The sequence below is a fragment of the Prionailurus viverrinus genome, chromosome F2 (genome assembly GCF_022837055.1).
Source record: "Prionailurus viverrinus isolate Anna chromosome F2, UM_Priviv_1.0, whole genome shotgun sequence".
NCBI lineage: Eukaryota > Metazoa > Chordata > Mammalia > Carnivora > Felidae > Prionailurus > Prionailurus viverrinus.
This window is the reverse complement of record NC_062578.1, coordinates 30937808-30949596: the sequence shown is the minus strand read 5'-3', so window position 1 is coordinate 30949596 and position 11789 is coordinate 30937808.

Here is an 11789-nt window from a genome sequence, read left to right as displayed (position 1 = left end):
GAGGCATCAGACCGGGAGCCCAATGGGAAGTCGACTTCACTGAAGACAAACCAGGAAAGTATGGTTATAAATATCTTTTAGTATTTACAGACACCTTCTCTGGCTGGGTGGAGGCATACCCAACCAAGCATGAAACGGCTCAGATGGTGGCTAAGAAGCTACTAGAAGACATCTTACCCAGGTATGGTTTTCCTGCCATGGTAGGATCAGACAATGGACCAGCTTTTATCTCGCAGGTAACACAGGCAGTAGCCAAGGCGGTGGGGGCAAACTGGAAATTACATTGTGCTTATAGGCCCCAGAGCTCAGGACAGGTAGAAAGAATGAATAGAACCCCAAAAGAGACCCTTACCAAATTAACCATGGAGACTGGCGGGGACTGGGTGACTCTCCTACTGTACGCCCTTTACCAGGTTAGAAACACTCCTTACACTCTGGGTTTTACTCCCTACGAGATCATGTTTGGCAGGCCACCCCCTGTTATTCCCAGCCTTCGAGCTGAACTTATTGCTGAGTTTAAAGATCAAGAACTTTTTCTTTCCTTGAGAGGGCTCCAGAGGGCGCACGAGGACATTTGGCCGTGCCTCCGTGCCATCTATGAGGCTGGCCCGACCCCGACACCTCATCAGTACAGGCCGGGAGACTGGGTCTACGTCAAGAGGCACCACCCAGAGACCCTTGAGCCGTGCTGGAAGCGACCCTACATCATGGTGTTGACAACCCCACCGCTCTCAAAGTAGACGGCATCGCGACCTGGGTCCATCACACCCACATTCGGCCAGTGGACCCCTCCTCGATCCAGAAGGACTTCGTCACGCGATGGGCCATCAGTCGGGACCAACACAACCCGCTCAAGCTCAAGCTACAGAGCATTCAACCCACCTAATATTGGTAACTCTGTTAACTCTACTTGTCATTGCTCATGCTGCTGGGAGTCCCCATGCCCCCCGAAACATCACCTGGCAGATCATAGACACCAGCTCGGGGACAATACTTAATCAGACCTCCCAGAGCCACCCCAGGGACACTTGCTTCCCAGAACTTTGTGTAAACCTCCAAACTCTGTTCCCCTTGTCACCATAAATGCAGCTGGTCCCATGATTGGGTCTGTAAGCTACATGACAAGGGGGGAATGAAAGGGCGGGCCTACGCCGGCCGACTCCATCTTGTTCTGTGTTCTCCACCTTGAGTGACTATGTCCCCGACATGACCCCTTTTCCGGGAAAATCGCAGAAACCTCAGACCGCGCCTCCTCCCCTTGAGTACCCCCCCCCCCCACCTGCCTAACAGGACTCGGACCCTTCCCCAGCCAATCGGCTGAGGCCATAGCCATTACCTCACCAACTGCCCCTAGGCCCCAATAAAACTTTTGTCCTTTTGAAACTCGCTCTCTCTCCCTGGTATCTCACTGCTGCGTCAGTGCAGGTAGGGGATTGAGCTCGAGCTACCTCGAATAAAGGCTCTTTTGCTTTTGCATCGGACTCAGCTCCCTAGTGGTCTTTGGGGATCACGAATTCTGGGCATAACACCTAGGCTTTTAGTTTGGCTTTGCCACTACCTTTCTGGATAATTTGGAACAAAATTCATAATCTAAGTTGCTTCATGCTTAATATTAAGGGCAAAGACTCTTAAGGCCTCCTCCCATACCAGTTTTCTGATTCCAGAAGTTTGTCCTAATTTTATTAACCTACTCTTACCCTCTGGCTTGGAGGTGATTACAATGAAAGTACATATGAACAACTATAAAGTAAAAAATGTGTATCTTTAATAATCCCTCATCAGTCTGCCTCTGACATTCTGAGAAGCAGGATAAAAGATTTTTAAAAAGCCCATGCACCATATATCTAAATACTGAAGTTATAAATCAAACTATCAAACTGTTAAATAGAATATGTTCTTTATTCCTATATTGTTAAAATAACTTCAAATTGACCTCAAGGGTCAAATCCCATGCCTGATGGTAAAGGCACTACCTCCATCCTCTTCTCATTATAGATCCACTCCATCCCATGAAGGATCCTATGAGCATTTGTGCAGACTGCTGTATGCTTCCAAGCTCTGTTCACACCTTCCGCAAAGAACTCCTGCCCATGTATGTTGGACCACAGTGGCACCTTTAAGGAGGACAAACGTATTTAAATACGGTCGTCCAAGGACGACTAACTATTGATATAAGGACTCTTGGGAACATAATATCTTGACTCAAATGAAAAAAAAAATCTCTATTTTGAGGATCCATGATAGAATGTCAGAGAGAAATAAAATTCCCCCAAACATTTATGGATTTAGATAAATTTAAATCTATTTAATACTGACGTATACTGTCCTTAGAATGTGGAAGCTTCCTTTCATGAGGGAAGGGCACTGTTAAAGATTGGTTATACTTAATATTTTTAAGAATACTAGTGATAATGATAATGATTAAAAGACTCAAAATTTATGTTATAATATCCCAATTCATTTCTTGTTTTAGGTTTAAGAACTTTACAAAGCAAATATTTTCAAAATTTTGAGAATTTCAGGCCCTCTTTAAATCACAGAGGTTACTATAAATAGTATAAGTATTTATCTTCTGTGCAGCTGTTCTATCCATTATTGAGACTGGGGTATTGAAGTTTCCAACTACTATTGTAGAACCATCTTTTTTTCTTTCAATCCTGTCAGTTTTTGGTTCACATTATTTTGATGGTCTGTCATTAGATGCTACATCATACAAACCCAAATATTTAAATGTTTATAATAGCTATATCTTTCTGTTGTATTGAAACTTTTATTAATATATACTTCTTTGTCTCTTAAACCATTTTTTACTTAAAATCTATTTTGTCTCCTGAAGTGCTCATACAGTATGGACTGAAGATTTTTGTCATAAATGGGCACTGAAAATATTTTCTCTACATCTGAGACTTAGTTTTCTACTTTCTTAATATCTATTGAAAAAGAAATATTTTTCATCTTATGAGGCCCAACTTGTAATTTTTGTTTGGTGCTTTTTACTACCCTGCCTAAGAAATCTTTAACTACCACACAGTTGTAAAGATTTTGTTCAGTGTTTCCTTATTTCACCCTTCAGAGTAGTTATCTTCTAAAATATTAGGTTGAACAAAATATTCCATGCCCATAAAGTTCCTTGTAAATCTTAGTGACTTTTTGGGGTGCCTGGGTGGCTCAGTCATTTAAGCATCTGACTTCGACTCAGGTCATGATCTCAGGTCAGGGTTCATGAGTTCAAGCCCTGCATTGGGCTCTGTGCAGACTGCTCAGAGCCTAAAGCCTACTTCAGATTATGTGTCTCACTCTCTCTCTGCTCCTCCCCAGTTTGTTTTCTGTCTGTCTGTTTCTCTCTCTCAAAAATAAACATTAAAAGCATAGTGACTCTAGGGAAAAAAATAAGAATGAGGTTGATTAGGAGGAAGAAGAAGAGGAAGAGGTGGAGGTAGGGCAATAGAAGGAAGAGAAAGTGAAGACTTTCATACTTCGAACATGTAATTAAATCAACTCTCTAGGAACTTGTTTTTTCTATGATGGACACAGAATAATTGGCCTTAGTTAACATTAACATTAAGGTTAAAGTACTCCCAGGATTTAAAACAATCTAACCAATCTCTTTATTTTGGAAAACTAAAATGTAATTAATTATCTAGGTACTTAGAATCACCCCACCAGACTTTCCATTCCTTTTAAAATGAATAGCTTTCTGAATATATTAGAGTTAAAAAACAAGTTCCTCAAATACTATAATACATACCTAAGAAGCTAAAATAATGTTATTTATTATTACAATGTTAATACAGAAATGATTCAACAGTAGGTGAGGATTTAAAATACAAAATTGTGTTTTCTGTGTTCTCTTCCCTCAATTATCAAAGTAAAAGGTGTACAAGCAAGAAGCCTCCTCAACCGCCAGCTCTCAAAATCTTGTTGCACTTCATTATTTTTAAGAAGATAAATTTAAAGACACATTTAAAAAAATTTTTTTAATCATTTATTTATGTTTGAGAGAGAGAGACAGAGTACGAGTGGGGGAGAGGCAGAGAGAGGTAGACACAGAATTCGAAACAGGCTCCAGGCTCTGAGCTGTCAGCACAGAGCCCAACATAGGGCTCAAACTGGTGAATCATGAGATCATGACCTGAGCCAAAGTCAGATGCTTAACTGACTGAGCCACCCAGGCGCCCCAAAGACAAAAGTTTTTAATCAAACAGACAGGCAAGACTAAATGATACTATATTATTTTCTATGGCATGATTCCCAGAAATAACATTCCCTAGTAAGTTAGAGTCAGATTACATATTTCCTAACTGAAATGAAGAGCAAATGAGTTTATAATATATACCTTAAGTGAAAAGAAATCTTTAGAAAACTTTTGAAACCTATTGGGAAAGTGAATTAATGTAAGGCAAAGAAAAGAATGTTACTGCAGTAAGGAACCACAGGGGAAAATGTTCTCACAATGACTTAGGACATTAGAACATTGTCTTTTGGAACATACAATTGTCTAAAACTATTTTTTTATATATGAGTTGTGACAAAAAGCAATATTTTCATCTTCTCAGCTATTACTATGTGAGAGCAGTGATAGCATCTCTAACTATGAGTCAGTGCTTCATTTAGAACACCCATCCTTATTGAAAAACATATGTTTAAAGAAATAGATAGTGCTGGGTAATTTTTTCCCAAAATATTTAACTTATTATCATGCTCACATGCTTTATTTTTCTGAAACAGCAGTTCTTAACAATGCCAGAATATTAAAATCATCCAAAGAGTGATGACAATATTATTAATATTAACAATATTATACTTGGGGCGCCACCCCCAGAGATCGTGCTTTTATTTCCTCAAGGGTGAATCCCAAGTACTAGTCTATATAAACCTTCTCTAGGTAATTCTAGTGGGCAACCAGGATTGAGATCCATTATTGTATCTTTTTTTATTCTCCCCTGAGTTTTCCTTCTAATATCTTAAATTTAAGAGGAAAAAAAAAAAGTCTATTCCAATCACCCACAATGAACATAAAATTCATTACTCTATCTAATCTTTATGCAATCATTCATTTATTCAGTTATTAAATACTGAATATTGTTCATATCATATGGTTCTTAATATCAGAATGACATAATGGGAGAAGTCTCTCAGATTCATATTTCAAAGTTGTAAATCTAAACACTTTGCTCTACACTATTGAGATTTCTCCTTTATTATTATTTTTATTTTTTATTATTTTTAGTGTTTATTTTATTTTTGAGAGCGAGAGAGAGAGAGAGAGAGAGAGAGAGAGTGAGTATGAGCTGGGGAGGGGCAAAGAGAGAAGGAGACACAGAATCTGAAGCAGGCCCCAGGCTCTGAGTTGTCAGCACAGAGCCTGACGTGGGGCTTGAACTCACAGACTGTGAGATCATGACCTGAGCCAAAATCAAGAGTGGGACGCTGACATTTCTCCTTTATTTAAAAGTAAATGTGAGTCTATGGGGAGCTTGGGTGGTTCAGTTGGTTAAGTGTCTGACTTCAGCTCAGGGTCATAATCTCATGGTTTATGAGTTCAAGCCCCACATCAAGCTCAGCACTGACAGTGTGGAGCCCACTTATAATTCTCTCTCTCCCCCTCTCTCTCGGCTACCCTCAAGTCGGGTCCTCTTTCTCTCTCAAAATAAATAAACTTAAAAGAAAAGTGTGATTTTAAAAATATATAAGAATTATACACCACAGCCAAGTGAAACTTATCACAGGTATGCACAGCCAGTTCAACATTTAAAAATCAATTAATGCAACCATAAAATCAACAGATTGAAAAAGAAAAATCACATGATCATATCCATAGATGCAGAAAAAGCATTTGACAAAATCCAACGATTCATTATAAAAATTCTGAATAAATTAAGAATAGAAGGGAACTTCCTCAACTTGATCAAGAATATCTAGGAAAAAAATCTACAGGTAACATCTAAGCATCTGAGTATGAAAAATTTGAAGGTTCCCCATTATGATCAGGAACAAGGCAAGGATGTTCCTCCCACCACTATATTTCAATATCATACTAGAAATCTCAGCTAATGCAATATAACAAAAAATAAAATATCCACAGATTTATAAGAAGGAAATAAAACCATCTTTGTTTGTAGATGCCATGATTGTCTATGTAGAAAATCCAAATGAATCAACAAAAGAACCTTCTAGAGTTAATAAGTAATTATAGTAACATGGCAGGATATAAAGTTAATACACAAAAACAATCACTTTCCTATGTACTAGCAATGCATAAATGGAACTTAAAATAAAAAGCACACATCAGTTGCATTTGCACTTTCAAACATGAAATACTTAGGTATAAATCTAGCAAAATATGTACAAGATCTACATGAGAATAATTATAAAACTCTGATGAGTGAATTAAAATAACTAAATAAATGTAGAACTAAATAAATGCTTATGGATAGAAGTCTTAATATATCAACATGTTATTTCTTCTCCAGTTTATTAATAGTTTCAATAGAATCCCAATCAAAATCCCAACAAGTTAGTTTGTGGATATTGATAAACCAATTCTAAAGTTTGTATGGAGAGGCAAAAGATCCAAAGTATCTGATACAATTTTGAAGGAAAAAAACAAAGTTGGAGGACTGAAACCACCCTACTTCAATACTTACTATAAAGCTAAGGTAATCAAGACTGTGTGTTACTGATGAAAGAATGGACAAACAGATAAACAGGATCAAATAGAATAGACAGCCCTAGAAATAGGTTCAAGCAGATACAGTCAACTGATCTTAGACAGAGGATTAAAGGCAATATAATGGAACAAAAACAATCTTTTAAACAAGTGTTGCTGAAACAACTGGACAGCCTGGATAACCTTGGCTATGGCAATGACTTTTCAGATACACCATCACAAACCACCAAAGAAGTAACTGATAAGTTAGACTTCATTAAAATTATAAACTTTTGCTCTGTGAAATGCAATGTCAAGAGAATGAGAAGACAAGCCACTGACTGGGAGAAAATATCAGCAAAAAGAGCAAAAAGACACATCTGATAAAAGACTGTAACCCAAGATATACACAGAATTCTTAAAATGCAACAATGAGAAACAAGCAACCTGATCAAAGAATGGGTCAAAAAGATCTTAACAGGCACCTTGCCAAAGAAGATACACATATGGCTAATAATCATTTGGAAAGATGTTCTACATATTTTATCACCAGGGAAATGCAAATTAAAACAAAAATTAGATATTATTACACATTTATTAAAATGGCCAAAATCCAGAACACTGACAACACCACATGCTGGCAAGGATGTGGATCAATGAAGCTCTCAGTCACTGCTGACAGCAATGGGAAACAGCCACTTTGGAAGACAATATGGTGACTTCTTACAAAAATAAACATAATACTTCCCATGCAATCCAGCAATCATTCTTCTTGGTATTTACCAAAAGGAGTTGAAAACTTATGTCCACACATAAATCTTCACACAGATGTTCATAAAAGCAGCTTTATTGACAATTGCCAAAATTTGGAAGCAACCAAGATGTCCTTCAGTAGGTGAATGGATAAGCTGTGTACATCCAGACAATGGAATATTATTCAGTGCTAATAAGTAACAAGGCTATCAAACCATGAAAAGACATGGAAGAAACTTAAATGAATATTACGTAGTAAAAGAAGCAAATCTGAAAAGACTGCATACTATCCAAATCTAACTATTTGACTTCTAGAAAAGACAAAACTATAAGAGGCAGTGAAAATATTAGTGATTGTCAGGTATTTTGTGTGTGGAAGGAGAAATGAATAGTAGGAACACAAAGGTTATTAGGGCAGTAAAAATACTTTGTATGATACTATAATGGTCGATACATATGATACATATGAGTTTGTCCAAACTCACAGAACCCATAATACCAAGAATGAACTGTAACATAAACTATAAACTTTGGGTAATTATGATGTGCCAATGTAGGTTCATCACTGTAACAAATATACAACTCTGGTATGGGATGTTGATAATAAGGTAGGCTATACATATGTGGAAGCAAGGGGTATATGGTAAATCTCTGCATTTTCTTCTCAATTTTTACTATGAACCAAAAAACTGCCATTAGAAAAAATAGTCTTAAAAATCAGTGTCCCTTTTTTCTTTATTTTTATTCTTCTATCTTAAATATGACATTTACAATAGTATTTTGTGGCTATATTTAAATGATTATTTTGTTACCCTACTTTTGATTTTGACCTTTATAATATTTTGAAGGATTAAATTTGGAATATACTGAGCAAAAAAACAAAACAAAACAATTTTTAAGCCATAAACACACACACACACACACACACACACACACACACACACACTGAAAAAGCCAAATTCTACTATTTGTTTTGATAGATAGGTAAAGAAATGGATAGGTCTCCCTGCCTTTCTTCTAAGCTATGCATTTTTTCCTTAAAATAAGACTATTATTTTAAAAGACAAAATAATTTAGCTCCTTAAGCCTTAGATAATGATCAGGAAAATGAAGAAACTTCATGAGCAAATTTCAATAACACTCTAGTGAAGATTTGAAAAAAAATTATAATAATTCAAGCCTCTTACAAGCATCTATTAGAAATGTCTTTTAAGCTTATATTGATAATAAAATCAAAACACAATCTGACATGATACTCCATTTCAATTTCTCCAGATTCTCTGAAAAGTTGTTCTTTTGTTCATCTTGTTTCAGATGTATGCTTTTTTAACTTTCTATATTTGCCCCTACATGGACATATTAACACTAATATAAGGAACACAGAGAGAGAAAAATGAATAACCAGCAATACAAGACACTCTGTGATATGTTAAATTTATGACTTTGGAAGAGGGCTTTTATAACAAGATAGATCTTTAGAACTAATTCAACGAGACGTCTCAGAGGTGGGGTTACATGGAGGCAAGATTCTCTAGATAGATGTTATGAAGGATATCCCCACAAGGATGACAGCTGAGCAAAGGCAGAGAAGAAGAATGTACAAAGTGTGCTATGATATAATGAACAAAGCATCTGCTCAGAGCAGTGTTTATGTAATGGGAAGAAGGTGCTACCTATAATAGTGTGCCCATTATTCATGGTTCTGTTTTCCAAGGTTTCAGGTACCCATGGTCAACTGTGGTCTGGAAACAGATGATCCTCCTTCTGACATATCATCAGAAGGTCAATAATAGCCTAATGTTACTTCACAATGCCTATATCATTCCTTACTTCATCTCATCAAATAGGCATTTTATCATCTCACATCATCTCACAAGAAGAAAAAGGGTGAGTACAGTACAAGGTATTTTGAAAGGGAGAGAGAGATACTACATGCACATAGCTATTATTATAGTTTATTACTATACTTGTTCTATCATTAGTTATTGTTGTTAATATCTCTCTTACTGTGGCTGATTTATAAGTTAAACTTTATCATAGGTATGTACGTATAGGGAAAAACAGTATATCTTGGGTTTGGTAGTATCCATGTTTTCAGGCAACCACCAGGAGTCCTGGGACATATTCCTTTGTGGATAACTGGGGGATAGTAGTGTATCCCTGTGTATAGTAGTGTATACTGTGTATAGTAGTTTCAGATGTTCATTTAAAAAGCATAAAATATAAGAGAGAAGACTTGTCATCTAATGCTGAGGTAACAGGATACCACGGAGATATGTTGGCAGTTATTTGAGCAGATAATTGAAAACTGAAGATATGTGATGGAAGAGGCAGGTTAAGGATACTAATACGGCCTTAACAGGAATTATAGTTTGTTAGCTGAATAGTTGTATTAGTTATCAATTTGAAACCAGACAAAATGCTAGATGATAGAAATACAAAAGGACATAGTCCTGTCCTCAAGCTGCATTTAGGGAATGTATTAGGTTTACAGAGAAAGAGAGCAAGAAGATAGATAATAGATGATAGATAAATAGATAGATAGATAGATAGATAGATAGATAGATAGATAGATAGATAGAGATTAGACAGATAGATGATAGATACATTTTTTTAATTGGTTCATATGATTGTGGAGGTTTGACAAAGCCAAACTCTGAAGCATGGGCCAACAGGATGGAGACCCATGGGAGTGTTGTAGTGTGAGTCCAAAAATGGACTGCTAGAAAAATTCCTTCTTCTTCTAGGGAGATCAGTCTTTTTCTACTAAGGCCTTCAACTAATTGGATGAGGCCCACTCCATCCACATTATGCAGGGTAATCTACTTTACTCAGTCTACTGATTTAATATTAATCTTTTCTAAAAAATACTTTCACACAAACCACTAGAATAACATTTGACCAAATATCTGGATATCATGTCCCATACAAGTTGACACATAAAATTAACAACAGAAATCAAAAGGGAAAAACAAAAGGCAGAAGAAAGTGCTTTGTGAACCATTTGTATAAAATATGGCTGAAGCTCAGAGGTTTTAGTGGCCAAGCCTATGGATGGGTACACCATGCTAGAGAGAAAAAAATACCAAAAAACAGCGGTGTAAGTGAAGTCTCAAAAGGTAATTATTCAGTCCTCAGATTAGCCTATAAACCAGTCCAGACAATACTTCAGGCCTGGCTCACAACTTAGCACCACAACATCCCTATACCATACTTCTCTACTGTGCACACACTCATTAGTCACAACTCAGACACCCAACCAAGTTCATTCCTGTCAGCATTCCAAGCACAGGGAGAAGAATGACCAAAATCTCAGAGTCATTAGAACAAATAGATCCTATTCGGGAAACTAAATGTAATTCCCAAAGAAGGAAAACACACTTGGGAATAAGACTGATAAGTGGAAACTAATCAATAGTCATTTAGTTTTATATATTAAGGTGTTTTTACCTTATCATATAATTTTTGAACTATGAAATATTTTTAAAAATATTTACAGGAGAGTAACTTGATCAGGAAGGCATTTGCAAAACCACTATGACAAGAGTTTAGTGAACAGAATGAAAGTGCAAAATTGCCAATAGCAAAACCATTAGTTGTCTGTTGCAATAGTGAGGATGAAGAAGAGATGACAAAGTATTATGAGAATATAGGAACATTTATCAAAGTAAAGCTGAAGATGATAGGATGATAGCCTGGTTGTAATGTCTGGCCTTGAGATTAATGTCTGGGTCAGAACGAAGCCAGAGTCATGTGGGAAAACTGAGAAAATGTAGGGCATCAATTATGACGATGTTGTAATAAACCAGGCATGAAGCATGCTTAAAAATGGTTTATGGACTATTATAGGGAATTTTTAGAAGGCTTATTTCAATCCCACCCATCTCACTCGTGCATAAAAATAAAAGCATACATGATGCTCAATTAAAAGTATCAAAAAGAGAAAAAAATAGCATATTTATTTACATCATCAATAATAATATTAAAAATAACATAAATGAAATAAAACAGAGTAATGGTGCCAACAACATCTGCCCCTAGACCTCTACCTCAGGAGGAGATTTTTTAACCTGTAGATTTTCTTTCTCCATATAAATGTAACTGGTAATAAAGATGATATTAATAATTCTACCTGGGCCAGAACTTAGCCTCTGCAGTGACCCCATATTCAACTGTTTAGCTTATGCTTATAAGAGAAAAGTTAGAAGTGTCAAGTTTGTATTCAGATTACCATTTGAATAAACCCAATAAACACTGCAGCAGTCCCAAGTCTCAGATGAGATTCAATCTTCTTTAATCAAGCCTGTGCCCCACCTCTAGTCTCTATCTATTTAGAATGGAATGATTTCTCATTGACTTATTTCTTCCTAAGATAAATTTAAAAACT